This window comes from Nicotiana sylvestris, chromosome 3 (assembly GCF_000393655.2).
Source record: "Nicotiana sylvestris chromosome 3, ASM39365v2, whole genome shotgun sequence".
Classification (NCBI taxonomy): Eukaryota; Viridiplantae; Streptophyta; class Magnoliopsida; order Solanales; family Solanaceae; genus Nicotiana; species Nicotiana sylvestris.
The window spans coordinates 218856798-218873211 of NC_091059.1; the positions used below are offsets into that span (position 1 = coordinate 218856798).

At 31.3% G+C, this 16414-nt stretch overlaps 1 pseudogene; it reads left to right on the forward strand.

The window, feature by feature from the left end:
• Positions 1-5495: 5495 nt before the first annotated feature.
• Positions 5496-15663, forward strand: LOC104221951 (flavonoid 3'-monooxygenase-like; annotated as a pseudogene).
• The last annotated feature ends 751 nt before the right edge of the window (positions 15664-16414 follow it).

A 16414-nucleotide genomic window follows, 5' to 3' on the forward strand; every position in this document is an offset into this window, starting at 1 on the left:
TGATCCCGTGGGCCGGACCATCATAATTGAAAATATCAGGCATTTTAAACTTTTTGGGAATCGCCAAAGGCGCTGCACTTACCTTCCAGGGTTGTTGTGAATATTTGTTGATATCCAAGCCTTTGGTGTACCTGACCCTCCATCGCGAGATTCATTGGGTATTTCTCCACTTTTAGAGTTATCAAGTCTCGAACGTGAATTCTCCAAAGTTGTTATACTAACTGGTGGTGGAGTTTGTGCTATGCTAGGTAATCCTCTAACAAAAGCCTGCAATGCGTTCACATGTTCTGCAATCAACTGCTTCAGAGCATCCTACTCAACGGTTCGGTCATCTCCATGTTGTCCATCAGTGCACGAAACAGACCTTTCAGGTGAATTTTTACGGGATTACTGAGGAGTTCCCGTAGGTGTGTGATGTGGTGGAGTTCCACCTTGTTGGTTCAGCTGGTTGTTCTCGTTAGCAGTTGACATATTTGTTCGTTAAAAATATAGTTTGGAAAGTGAACAGATTATTAGATTTCTGGTAATGAAACCAATTTGTTTATCCCAAAATTAGATTTCTCGGTCAAAGTCAATATCAAGAAGAAATTGGATTAGTGATAACCAAAATTTACTTCACTTTCTCAATAATTAGAAGAATAAGACAAATAATGGAAATAATTGACAAGGAAATAAAATTCAAAGCAGATTGATAATCTCTCCCAGAACTGCGGTTGGAACCTTATGAATAAAGTAAAGAATAATTGAATATAATCAATAAAAATCACATATCATTACAAATGAGGACCAGACCTTTATATAGGAGTACATAATTATAACGATTTTCATACTTAATTCGGGCTTGTTAATGACATTAATTGCATTGATTACCTGTTAGGCTGTTACCATGTATAATTATAACGGAAGCATTTATGATTGAAGATTTCTCTTAACCACGATTAATGTCGATTTCCCTTCCTTGTTTATAATAGATTCGTGCATCTTCTCTCTTTAGTGTTCTTTATCCATTCTGTTCCTACTTCTTCTTTTCCAGTTGTCAAAACCGGTTCCTTTCTTAGAGAAAACCCGGGGGTGTTTCTCTAGTGCCTTCTTAAATTCTTTAATTCGTCTAATTGAACATGCCACTTGTTACCTTGTTGATAGTCCTCACCTTGATGGTAGTCCACGTGTCATATCTTTGTTCCACCAATACACGCATGATAACCTAACCTTATAACTGACATAAAAAGTTCAATTTATGGTTATTTACACCTTATAGCCCAGGTGTTGATCTTTTCTGAAAGAAAAAACGGGTAGGCCATTCATCAATTTAATTATTTAGATGTCAAATTAATGTTTACGGCCTATAGGCTTCACGAAAATTAAGTAGCATTTCTACTCTTAAATTAAGTTAAAGTCCTAGTGAACATATTAGTAATAGAATAGGCAAAATGAACGAGCAAGAAAGGCTGCTGCCTGTACACTAGCCTTTTTTTTTCCTTGTCTGCTAGCAGCTGCTTCGTGTTTCATCTGCCACCAGTGTTTTAAAGAGCGGCAACGTAAAGCGTGGCATTTTACTTAACGTGAACGAAGCGTAAGCCTCGAGACAGGGGTTTACGCCCCATTGATCTTTAAATATTTTAATTTATAAATTAATAAAATAACATAATAATCACAAAAACATATAAAGTACATTAAAGGTTTAAGAAAACAAAAAATAATTAAAATAACTAAAAAAAAAATACCTAATATTATCTTATAAATAATACAATAGTGTTAAAGTTACTATGAAATAAAAATCAACTATAACGTTTTATCTTTTGAACAACTAAAGGATTATCATTTCTTTAAAAATATTACCAAACTACATAGTTTACCTCTCTAAAAGTTAAACTTCATCAGCATTGTAGTTTAATATTACTCCTTATAAGTAAATATAAATTTGCTTGCAAATATCAAAATAATAAAAGCCTGATAATTTTTAGAGACACAGAACTAGTACAAGACCTATAGTAACTGAAGATGTAAATTTGACTATCTATTTTAAAAAAATATTCAAATAATTTATGCCATTGCGATATTCTTAGTTTGTAAATATGTAATACCATGACTCATTATTTTTAGTCTTCTTAAATCGAGGGTCTATCGGAAACAACTTCTCTACTCCCTCGGGGTAGGGGTAAGGTATGCGCACACACTTCCCCTCTCCAGACCCCACATATAGAATTTTACTGGGTTATTATTGTTGTTGTTGCATGACTTATTATTTTGAGTTACTCTCAATCTTTATATTTTTATAGATAAATAAAATTCTATCATTCATATGTTAAAAGAATTTTGAATGTCGACGGTGTTAATTAGGGAATTTGACACATAATTTGTGTTACGAACAGTTAGGCGAGCCCCAAGCGGTTGAGCTTTAGACATGTTTCGGATGCACAATTGGGTGTTTGAGGCGTAAGCCTCACAGAACTAAGTCCCACACGTGAGCCTCCGGTCGTTTTGATAGTGTCATGTCCAGAGGCGGATCCAAAATTTAAATTCTATGGGTTCAACCTTTAAAGTTTTAGTAATTAATCAATTATATGTTTAAAATTATGGGTTCACATCTACTATTTGTTACAATTGTAATGAATTTTACACATAAATTTTTATTCCGCGACGAAAATACTGGGTTCAGTTGAACTTGATACCAAAGGGCCGAATCCGCCCTGACTCGAGCCCGAAAAAGCTTTTTAAAACACTATCTATTACCAAGCAACTCAACCGATTAAAAGTAATCTATTTTTTGTACTTATTAGAGAAGAATTTATTAGTATCAAATTGAAGGGAAAAAACAACTTTTAAAAGCTATTTTCCCATTGATCCAACGGTTACGAAATACGAATACAGGACATTATACATCTATGATTTATCCATTTTTATAATACTTTTCTCTATCTCAATTTATGTGGCAATGCTTGGATATCGAGCGTCAAATTTCTAATTTTGACTGTAAATTTAGACATAGAGGAAATTTAGACTTTAAATTTAGACATCACTATCTGTAACAATTTAAAATATCTAAAAGGCATGTGAACAAATTACAATTAAAAAAAAATTCGTTCAACTCTCAAAATTCGAACTTCACCATATAATTTGGATGAAGGGAGTAACAACAAATATTAACAAAAGTTAAACTTACAAAATTTAAAGTGAATTGCGAGTAAGCTTTCGTATTTTTTAGGGAAATTTTCATAAAGCACTATCTTTTAGTAGTAATTAGTCATCTATATATACCATTTGTTATATTACGGATTATATATACCTTTTATGTGGTTATAAGATGTATTTGATGTATTTAAGCTATTGTATTCATGAATACAGTAGCAAAAATAGGCGTGAATCAGGGAAGTCCAGCTAATCAGTTGTTGTATTCGAGTGTATTCGACTGTATTCATGGAGTGAAACATGAGATTACAGCTGGACAGATTATTGTATTCGACTGTATTCACGGCATGAAATAGGGGATTACACTATTTTTAAAAGGGAAAGTGAATCAATTAACATAATAGACTCCTAATATAACTCAACAAACTCAATTATAACACAAATTTTGTATTTTCAGTTATAAAAAAGATTCTCAATCGAAAAATACCCCAAAAACATAGCAATCTTCATAGAAATTATATAATACATCTGAATACACAAATTATATTAGTTAAAAAAACTTATGAATACATTCATGGCATATAGCGAGATAGTGAATGCAATAAAATACATAGAATACAGCGGGATACATTGAAATACAATGAGAAAAAAAGACAATGAATACAATGAAATACATGGAATACAACGAGATATATTGAATTGCAATGAAAAAAAAAAGACAATGAAATACATGAAAATACATCAGCAAGACACATGAAAATACATTAGAAGCAGGAAAACGACAATGACAAGCCTTGACATCTATTAACAGGAAAAGAAGACCCATCAGCAAGAACAACATTAGAGTAGAAACCAAAAGCTCATCGTGTTGAAACCCAACAAAGACTTTCAATAACTTTTGTTCATCAAGTCCGTTGTTTATTATGCTTAAAATGGACTGAAATTCCTTTTAATTACGGCAATCTTCTCCGGCCAAGTCCCACAACAATTTCCCCTTTGCTGCAAACTTCCTCATCTCCCCTTCCCCTGCGATATCAAGTTGTAAGCGATAATTTTTGGATCCGAAAGTGTTTGATTTTGGATCCGGAAGTGAAAACGTACAGTAGGAATATGCCGTTGCAGTCGTCGGATGCGGGAGCCGGAGTAATTTCTGAAGTGGGCTTTGCACAAATCCGGTGGGAGGAGGAGGAGATCGGAAATTTTAATGGGATGGGGGAAGAGAATAGGATGTATCAAAGTAGAGAGAGAGAGAAAAAATAGTGTAATTGATTAGCGTATTTAGGGGCTTAGGGCTAGGAGGTAATCAAAATTAAATATTTTGCTATAAACCTTAAAAGGTATCTATAGAATATAATTTTTTTAAATGGTATTTATTTAAAATAAATAAAATGTTAACTAAAAATTCCTATTTTTTACGTTATCATCAACTTGCCCCAAACGGAACTTGAAAACCTTTGATTCAACAAACCTCCCGTTAATTTGAGACAATCAGGAAAAGAAAAAATACGAAAAGAGAAAAAGAAATTATAATGGAGAATCATTAGAAAAGAACACTATCGGATAATTAATATAGAAATTCACGAACATATAGAAAAATTCAGTCAAAATGTTTCCTTATTTTTACACATTTCCTCTGATTTCCGCTTATAATAATACGTGTGTCTACAGCCAAAAAAAGAAAAACAACCAAAGGGCATTGCAACCTTTTCTTTTGTTTTCTTCCTCCCACTTAATTTTATCTTTACCGTGGCTATTATTAGTAGCATAAATAGGTAGTTTAATTTATGCTACATAAATAAACTTAAATTAGGACAGATGGGAGTAAAAAGGAAAACAAACGTTTCTATTCAAGTACAGTAGCATTAGGGGTGTTCAAACCGAACCGAAAAATCAAACCAAACCGATTGAAAAACCCGATTAGGTTTGGTTTGACTTGATTTGGTATTGAGTAAAAAATCTTGAACCAAACCGGCATATAAATATATAAATTTTATTTATATTTTTAAGACTTTATAGTGATTTTTCTTTAAAAAATATAGAAATATTTGAGATTCTCTCATGTATTAACTTTGAAAACGTAAATTAACGAAAAATTATTGTTAAACGACTAAGAAAATAATTATCATGTGTTACTAAAAAAATTCTCCCATTAGAATATTTTAATAGATGATATGTTTGTCATTTTTTTTTATATTTACTAAACATATATTCATTAATCAAAGCTTTATCTATACTTTTAACAAAGTAAGATTGAAATAATATTCATGTAACAAAAAAACCCGAAAATCTGACAAAACTGGACCAATCCAAACCGATATAGTTGATTTGGTTTGATTTTGATAAAAATCGAACTAACCCGCTCCATGTACACCTTGAGTAGCATGGACCTCTCTCTATTTATAGTCTGTGTTAGCTACTCACATTTTTGTCAAACTTTTCCTTCCTTACATTACATATCACCAAATGGCAATCTTTTCCCTAATTCTCTACACTGTCATTTTCTCTTTCCTTCTACATTCCATTCTCACCTTATTTTTTCGCAAACGTTACCCGTTGCCACTACCACCAGGTCCAAAACCATGGCCAATAATCGGAAACCTAGTCCATATGGGTCCAAAGCCACACCAATCAATTGCAGCCATGGCTCGAACTTACGGTCCACTCATGCACCTTAAGATGGGATTCGTGGACGTGGTGGTTGCTGCGTCGGCGTCGGTGGCGGCTCAGTTCTTGAAAACTCATGACGCTAACTTCTCGAGCCGCCCTCAGAACTCGTGTACAAAACACTTGGCTTACAATTCTCAGGATCTTGTCTTTGCACCTTACGGACCACGGTGGCGTATGCTTAGGAAAATTTGCTCTGTTCATCTTTTCTCTGCCAAGCCTTTAGATGACTTTCGCCATGTTCGCCAGGTTTTAATTTCTATTTTACATTTACACCTACGAGGTTGGGGTGTTTAAACCGAATCGAAAAAAGCGGCACCAAACCGAAAATTCAAACCAAACCGATTAAAAAATCAGAAGTTTGGTTTGATTTGGTTTGGTATTGGATAAAAATTTGAACCATACCGGCATATAAATATATAATTTTATATATACTTTTAAAACTTTATATAGAATTTTCTTTAAAAATATATAAAAATATTTCGGATCCTCTCAAAGAATGTAATATTTAATAGAACTATGAAGTGCATCTATTTTTATTTACTTTAAATAATGGGTTGTATCGTCACTTTCTTATCAACTCTTATTGAAATGTGTCAATCTCTTTCTTATTTCATATTCATATTTCAACATCTCTTAAATTCTTATATCTTTTTCAAATTTGAAATGGTATTTCAATAATTTAGAATTAAATAGAGCATATCATTATTTAGGTTTAATGTTAATTTTGTGTTTAATTATTACATTCGGTTAACCTTAAAATTAAAGCATACGTACATCAACAAAAAATTATTTTTAAACGATTAAGAAAATAACTAGTGTTATTAAAAATAATTGATCATATGTTAGTCAGTTTGTTCAATTTTTACTAAATATATATTCACTAAAACTCTATTTATAACTTAAACAAAGTTAGATTGAAATAATATTCATGTAACAAAAAAATCCGAAAACCCCGACAAAACCGAACCAATCCAAATCGATATAGTTGGTTTGACTTGATTTTGATAAAAACTTAAGTAACCTGATCCATGTACACCCCTACTACCAGGTTTTATAGTACTAAAATATTACTATCTTTTTCATGAATTTTCTAAATTTTGAACAAAAGATGATGCTTGCCAAGAAAAGACTTTCTTTTTGTTTGTGCGTGATAGTTTAAGTATATCTTTGTAAATTGACTTGGCATGCATTTGCCGGGAACATACGTAAGACAACTTTTTTTTTCTTTATTCAAAAATGACATATACTTTGTTATATTTGGTTAATGCCACACGTTCTGAGAGAATTTTGATGTGGGCTATCCAGGGGGAATTTAGAGGGCGGAAGGGGTTCATCCGAATCTTCTTTGTCCGAATATTACATTATACATATAAGGAAAAAATTATTTTTTGTATTTATATATTATATTCTGAATCCCCTGACACAATCCAAAAATATAGTTAAGTGATAAGAGGGTTCAAAATCTTTACAAGATCGCTACTTCAATTCCAAGAGTCTTTTATTCTTTTTCAAATATTATCCAACTCAAACACCATTGACAGGACAACTTTGTTATTTATTTCGTTTTTGACCCAAAAATTTCTTGCCATTAATCAAGTAGGTCTAACAAACTTTCCTCACTGACGTTGCTTTAATTTAGACGGAAAATTATTTGGGGAGATTTATAACATGTTGAAAAATATTAGAGGTTCAATTTCATTGTTTCTAAAATTTTGGGAAAGGTATAAATTGACATGTTGATAGAGGACAAAATTGTCTCACAATCTGGAGCAACCGTTAGGGTGGAGAGTAGGGGTGTACGAAGAAAACCAACAAACGGCATCAACCCAATAACTTGAGTCAAACCGAGAAAAAAAATCCAATTATGGTTTGGTTTGATTTGATTTGGTGTTTGAAAAAAATCCGATCATAATTGGTTTGGTTTGGTTTTAACTAAAGAAAGTCAAACCGAAACCAAACCAACCCGACATTACATATATAGAAATTTTAGATATATTTAATATATAAATATACTTATTGTGATGTAATTTATAAATATTTCTTAAAAGATTTCATAATTTTATCTTTTGAGGTATTATTTCAAGGTTGGATTTAGAACTTTTGAATGTTCTTATTTAATTTACTAAGTTTTATCTCTGTTTTAAAAGGCAGAATTGGGACTCGCTCGGGGAGAGAGCACTCGTAAAACGCCCCTGAGCTTATGTGTGGGGCTTAGTTCCATGAGACTTATGCCTCAGCCGCCGGAACTTACGCCTCGGATACGCCCAATGCCCGACGTACTGGGATTGCCTAATAAAACATTATGCAATTGTGTGTAACTAACCTTGTAAATCCTCAAATTTTCTTAATAAGTCGTTGACTATCAAAATTACTTTTTTCTTAATCATAAATCATTAAGTTGAGTGTATTTTATGTCGTAATTAAAATAAAAATTATTGCATGTTATCTACTAAGACAACTACGATAGTAAATTTTAAATAAATCTTTTATTTAAAAGTATTTATTTATTAACTTTTGTTATGTCTTTATTATATAATAGTCCATAATTTTTTTATAGTTATATTACTAAATATTATTTTTTTACGTTTACAAGATACAATACTTATTAATTTAATAGCTTAGTATTAGCTAGTAAATATTTACAAATAATTAGATATTATGGTATAATATGATGAATTATGTGTCACTTTATTAACTTGGTGAAACTTAAAAATAAATGATGCTAGAGAACATATTTAAATTGTGAATTATGTTTTTATATAAATTTTCTTTCAAATAGAAAGCATATTAAATAAAAGTATTATTTAAAAAAATCAAATTATAATATTTTTTTTCAAGATTCATTACTCCTTAGGAGAAACATATAAAATTTCACATCGAATACATTATTTTTGATGTTTGAGTTGTCGCCGCGTTGCAGCTAATTTGCATATTATGATATATATATTATACTTTTAGCATTATTCATAATTGAATTATAATTTATAAATATTTAAGTTAATTATTTGTTATAATTTTGTGATTTCAATGTAATTTTTATAATTATTTTTTGTTTTATACAATCTTAAAATTCTTGAAATTACTATTTTTGGCAGATTTTTAAACAAAATCTTCAAATCTCAAAAATAGCTCTAGAGTAGTTTTTGAAGTTTTTTACTTACAAAACTTCAAATTCTTTTCAAGTAAAGTGCATGTGCAAACACAATTTCTACTTTTAAAAATCATTTTTATCTCATTTTCAAAAACTCATTTTTCTCAAATTCCATCCAATTTTATGTCCAAACGCTAGCTAAATTCAGGCGTTTCTAGTAACAATGAAAGTGCTTTATGGTGAGGTTTAAATTCAACTATTAGGTGACCTTTTGGATCGTCTATATACTTTTATGGTAGTAGTGCTTAATTAGGTGATATTGTGTGTATATATATATATATTAGGATTAAGTTTTATATTACATAAAATGGTAGCTGTCTACTCAGTAGAGATGTAGTAATATTCTTTAAAAATATTACACAAACACCAGTACAAACAATAGAAAATGCAACCAGGATAAGAACAATATATATATATATCACCTTGTTTGCTACCTCGTCCATAAAATTTTCTTTTTGTCTAGCATTTAGTATTGCTAATCACGCTTAAAAATATAGAAGGAGATCTCTGCGTGTGATTCTTGGAGAGAAAAAATCCTTATTTATTTGAATTTTCAATTTTGTATATGCTTGGCTAATTTTGGTAAGTATACGATTAATGGTTAGAGGCAGGGGAGGATTTAAGGGGGCGGAAGGGGGTTCACGCCGAAAAGTTACACTGTGTATATAAGGCAAAATCTGTTTTTTACCTCTATATACTAAGTTTTGAACCCCCTTAACACAACCCAAAAGTGTAGTTTAGCGGTTAGGGGGGTTCATAATCTTCCTAAGGTCAAAGAATCAATTCCCGCTAGCTACAACTTTTTAAACTTTTTTTTTTGAACCCCCTTCGTGGAGGTCGTGTCTCCGCCACTGATTAAAGGTTGGTAAATTAGAACTTATTTGGGACATTGCCGTAAAATTTCCAAAAAACAAAAATGGATACTAATTTCCTACACAATCAAATTCATTCCCATTTCTCACAACTAAATTCAGGCATATCTAATAGCAATAAAAGGGCTTTCCGGTGACGTTTAAATTTAAGTTATTAGGAGTCTGTTTGGCTTAGCTGATTTAAAGCAGTTGATAAGCATTAGGTCTTGAAAAGTAATTTTAGGTGATAAAGCTAATTTAATAAATAAGTAGTTATATGTTTGGATAAAAGTGCTAAAATTGATAACAAACAGATAAAGTGTTTTGTTTAAAAGTGCCGGCAAACTCTTTTTTTTGTTAAAATGACTTAAATGACCTTATAATAATTTACACTACTAAAGGCGTCATTTTCTTCAAAAATTTAACTTCTAGATAGATTCAAATACAAAATAATCTATTTATCATGTTATTTTAAATACAAAAATGATTAGATAGTATCATTTTTATGAATATAATTTATGTTATGATAAGTATACAGTCATAAATTAGAATGGGAGAAGTAAATTAACAAAAGTTAAGAATTTTTTTTAAATAATACACAAAGTATTTGTAGAGAAGAAACAAAAACTTAATATGTATTGTCTTTTCTCTAAGTATATACGTTATACTCTATCGGGTATTGTTGCTTTTATCCCTTTTTATTACTTATATTAGTTATTGAAAACAAGAGAACATATGAAAACAAAATTAAAATCCCACAATAAAATTATACAACTAGAATAGGAATCTCTTACTTGAGGTTAAAAGTGAATACACGTACAAGTGAATTTTGTTACCTCAAATTGCCGATGGAAATCTGGTCCGGAGAATTATAGAGGCACGGACTGTTTAGGTTTTGATGGACCGGGAGAGAGTGAAATTATACGAGGAGGTTTTTTAAAGAAGTATTTTAGGGATAAAATAGTAAATATTTTGGTCAGATTTAGAGCCCGTTTGGCTTGGCTGATTTAGAGTAGTTGATAAGTATTAGGTGCTGAAAAGTACTTTTAAGTGCTGAAACTGATTTAAAAAATAAGTAGTTACGTGTTTGGATAAAAGTGCTGAAATTAATAATATGTTGTTGAAGAACTGCGTATACGAAGAGTTTTGTTTTAAAAAGAAGTATTTTAGGGATAGAATAGAAAATATTTTGGTCAAACTTATGCTTATAAGGTGAAATTTGATAAATTGGGGGAGACCAACTTATGACATTTAGTTTATTTTTGGCTTATAAGGTGAAATTTGATAAATTGGGGGAGACCAACTTATGACATTTAGTTTATTTTTGGCTTATAAGCACTTAACTTATAAGCACTTTTAATTTTATCAAACGCGTAGATAAGCCAAAAAGTGCTTATAAGTTAGTTTGACCAGCTTATAAGCTTAGCCAAACACCCTCTTAAAGTGTTTATAAGCTGAAATTTAATAAGTTTGGAATACCAACTTATGACGTTTGATTTATATTTCCCTTATAAACACTTGACTTATAAGTATTTTAAATTCTATCAAATGCGTAGATAAACCAAAAAATACCACACTCAGTCTCGTTATAGATCGAACTTTACGGCTGTAGTGCTAGGAGTTGTACTTATTACTCCTTATTTTACCAGTTACTAAATGTTGGCCTAATCACAACTGCAGAATGAAGTAAGAATACTTACGCGCGCCTTAGCAAGTGCCGGGCAAAAGCCGGTCAAGTTAGGCCAACTGTTGAACGTGTGCACCACGAATGCCCTTACGCAAGTGATGCTAGGGAGGCGGGTGTTCGCTGGCGCAAGTGGCGGTGTAGATCCTCAGGCGGAAGAGTTCAAGTCAATGGTGGTGGAGGCATTGATGCTCGCCGGCGTTTTCAACGTTGGCGATTTTATTCCGGCACTTGATTGGTTGGACATTCAAGGTGTAGCTGCAAAGATGAAAAAGCTCCACGCGCGTTTCGACGCGTTCTTTACCTCAATTCTAGAGGAACACAAAAGCAATAAATTTGGAGAAACGAAAGAACATGAGGACTTGTTGAGTACGTTGATCTCTTTGAAAAAAGGAGGTGGCGATAATGAAGGAGGAAAGCTCACAGATTTCGAAATTAAAGCTTTACTCTTGGTAAGCCTCTCTCTTAAACAAAATATATCAATGGTGCAATTGACAAATGCTTTCACTTCTAATATTATGGGAAAATTTTATTTTTTGTCTCACGCGACTGACACTAGTTGTATGAGACAATTTTTTTATCTTACAGTTTTGTGGATCTATATTTTTATAGACTCAAAAGTGTAAGATTGAGGTCCACAAATTTGTGAGATAAAAAGGAATCTCTTACAACGAATATAGTCATACGAGACACATAATAAAACTTCTCAATATCATGTTACGTAATGAGTGACTGGAATAGAAATTTTACTAAAGATATTTAAAACATAAGAAACTAAACATATAAACAACTATTGAGTTGTGTTAAAGGAATTCGACATTTATTACATAATAGTAGTTGTACTCGCACGATGCGCGGATTAAAACAAAATATGATCGAGTTTGTTTAATTTGAACATATTAAATCGTATTGCTTTAATAAATTTCAATTGTCATCTCATTAAAAAATATGATATATCCAGTAATAAAATATTTGTTAAACTAAAAAGGAGATTTATATAGTTATCGAATAATTTTTTTTGTTATGTATTTTTCTTTATTATATTATTCAATGTTTAGTATTATTTCATTATTAATATAAATTTTTATTAGTGTATTACGTTGTTTAATATTTTTGTCTACTACTCTCTTTTTAATATAATATAGAAGATATATATTTTGTTACTCTTAAATTTTATTTTATTGTCTCAATTTTCAATTGGATAAACTTATCAATAATATTTACTTACTTTACTTTATTTTTCAAAAATCATAATATAAAATATATCCACATCAAGCCACGTGTCATCCTAATAATAAGTCGCTTGACATTGCTTAACACAAAGCTCCAAGAGTTAAGAATTTGGAAGGTATTTGAAAAAAAAAAAATATCCTATATTTTAAGCAAGAATAATCAAAATTTAATTATATCTTATATTTTCTTTATAGTAATTACAAAAATATATTGTATCACTTATCCTATCCCTTTTTAATTTATTAATATTAATAAGTGTTTTACTCCATGCAGTTTTTATTTATTAATTTTGCTAAGTATTTTAATTAATTTATTTTACTGTTTAAAATTAGAATTTTTGTGGTGATGACATCTGTCTTTCTATCCTTGAATTTTGATAAGTGTTTTATATATTTATTTTATTTTATTAAAATTAGAATTTTTCGAATGATGACACTTGTCATCCTATCCTTGTTTTTTCTTTCCTATTATATATAGATAGATTCCTTAAAAAATTGTACTAGTTAACCTTTTCAATTGTGATAATGGAAAATTAAATGACCACAAAGCACAAATGATCTAAAACATTAATCAACTTTCATAGATGATAATTTCTTATCAATTCAGTGCAAGTTTGTGGGTAATTTCACCGTGAAATTGAATTTTAATGTATAAATATACTTTTTATTTAAAAAAATACTTCAAAAAAGGGAAAAAAGGAAGCCAAGTAATGTTGCAAGTAGTTTATATGAGGAAAAATTAAAAATATTACTCACGACCTGTTCAATTTGAATTAGAAACAAATAAGTAAAGAAATGTATCTATTTTTACAAAGAAAAGAAACCTTAGAGATCAAAGTTATCCGATACATACAACTCTTTTTCTTTTCTTACAAAAACAGATGTGATATGCTATTTTTTCTTTACACTAATTAAAAAAAGGTATTATACAGCCAAACTTCTCTATAACAGTCTTGTTTGTTCCGAATATTTTTGGATGTCATAGCAAAGTGCTGTTATATAGAATATATATTATAACATAATATTATATATAACATAATATATAATATATAAATATATATTATATATTTCTGGGAATGCCATTTGTTATTCTATCCTTGTTTTGCCTCCCTATTATATATAGATTGATGCATAACAATAATTTTAATGTTTTATATATAGTGTACATTTTGGACGAATCCTTTACTGTGTTAATATTTGGCTTTAAATAGTGTTTGAATATTACTCCAGTAAGTTAGTTGACTTATATTTTGTATTATAATAAAATAATTAAGTAACCGTTTAAAAGTTATTCAAGAAAGATTATAACATCAGAGGTTAAAGTTTAAATATCTTAAAGTATTTGAATTCTGAAAACTTATAAATCGTATAAACATGAAATGGTGTCAACGTCTTGAGATGTCACAAATGAAAAGGGTGACATCTAGATTGCGTTAATAACAAACTTATACGAGTGTTTAATGCTTAACTCTTTTCGGCAAGGAATATCAGATATTTTTACAAGTATATTTAGTTTGACAATTATGGAGTGTATTATCTTAAAATTAAATAAATTAGATAATTATTCGATAAAAAATGGCCGGATAAAGAATTTTTATGATGTTAATGTATATAATTAAATTAATGAAAAATCAAATAAAATTTTGTATAACAATGTGATGAAATGCGTAATAACATGAAGGTTAGTAATGCCAGCACAAAAGTATATAGGAAGGGCTACCATGTAATTTCATTTTCTAAGAAGTCTAAACATAGCCTCCAATCCTACTAGTAGGACAAATTCAACGGCCAAGATTTTTAATGTAGTATTGCCCTCATTTGGACTTGAACTAGAGTACTTGGGATGGTGATTTCACATCCCATGAGCAGCGGCGGAGGCAGGATCTCCAGGAGGGGGATTCAAAAAAAAAAAATTATAACTAGTGAGAACTGTACGTATGACCTTACGAAGGTTTTATTTAAACCCCTTGACCACTAAACTACCCTTTTAGATTGTGTTAAGGAGGTTCAAAACTTAATATATAGAGGTAAAAACGAATTTTACTTTATATATACATTATAATTTTCTGGCGAAGGGGTTCACGCGTAAATCCGCCACTGCCCATGAGAGCTTGTTCCCAGCATTTAATCTTTGTTGATGAATTATTGCAGGACTTGTTTGTAGCTGGATCAGACACATCCTCGAGTACAGTGGAATGGGCCATTGCAGAGCTTATTCGTAACCCAAGATACTGGCCCAAGCCCAACAAGAGATCGACAAAGAGGTTGGAAAGAACAGGCTTGTCATGGAATCTGACCTAGCCCAATTAACTTATTTGGAAGCCATAGTCAAGGAAACCTTAAGGCTTCATCCAACCACCCCTCTCTCCCTTCCAAGAATTGCATCAGAGAGTTGTGAGATTAATGGTTATTTCATTCCAAAAGGCTCAACACTTCTCGTGAACGTTTGGGTCATCGCTCGTGATCCAAATGAATGGGTTAATCCATTGGAGTTTAGGCCCGAAAGATTTCTGCCGGGTGGTGAGAAGCCCAAAGTTGATGTGCGAGGAAATGACTTTGAAGTAATTCCATTTGGAGCTGGGCGTAGAATCTGTGCTGGAATGAATTTGGGCATACGAATGGTCCAGTTGATGACTGCAACTTTAATTCATGCATTTAACTGGGATTTGCCCATTGGACAATCGTCAGAGAAACTAAACATGGAGGATGCATTTGGGCTGACCTTACATCGGGCTGATCCATTGGTGGTGCACCCACGTCCTCGCCTAGAAGCCCAAGCATACATTGGGTGAACAACCCAATTAGGATATGACATGTCCGCTAAATGTATGTCTCCATTTCGATTATTATGCTCTGCAAATGTAAAAATTGCATCGGGCGCTCATTTAACCTATACCCTTTTTTTTTTTAACTTTTAATTTGTACCCACTTTTTAAACAACTTCAGTCCTCCTTCTCCTCCTTCGTTTTCTTTTGCTTTCTTCTTGCAAACAACCACAAACGTTCACAAATTGTCTGGTAGTTACGTGAATTGACCAAAGGCAAAGGACCTGATCATTTGACTTTATTATTTCCTTTCGAAATATACTTTTCAACTGCTTTTGACGCTTTGTAATACTTTAATAAGTGGATAATTTTGTTAAAAAAAATAATATAGCAATAATACGAATAATAATTTCATATATAACAGATCTGACTTGTATGCAACATCAATTTTAATAAGGCAAGCAAGCATCGTCGTTTAATTTGCAAAGGGTTGCTTCCTATGTGTTGCTGCATTTTATCAAGTTTGATAGAGAAGGAATATTTAATGATACCCATATTGGAACTCTCAAAAACTTCAGCTCTAGGGACTAGGAGTTGTGTCATATTTGCTATTTGTTTCTTGTTGAGTACGACGTATAGGCATGGTGACGAGTATCTATGCATTGGTGTCAAGCATGACCGCGAGTCTTATATTGTGATTTTCATGATCTCGTTGTATTATTCATGCCTTGGCGAAGATTTCTATTTGTTGTGTAAAGTTGTGGAAAGAATAGTGACCTATGAACATTGATGAGCATTGACTCCAGTTGTATAACGAATTGTGAAAGTGTAAGTGATAATCGAAACTCTAGAGCACTGGCTCGAGTTGGGAAGTGAATTGTGAAGTAAAAGTGAGAAAAAAAAAAGAGATCATTATGTTGCCCCTTTGCCGGGCT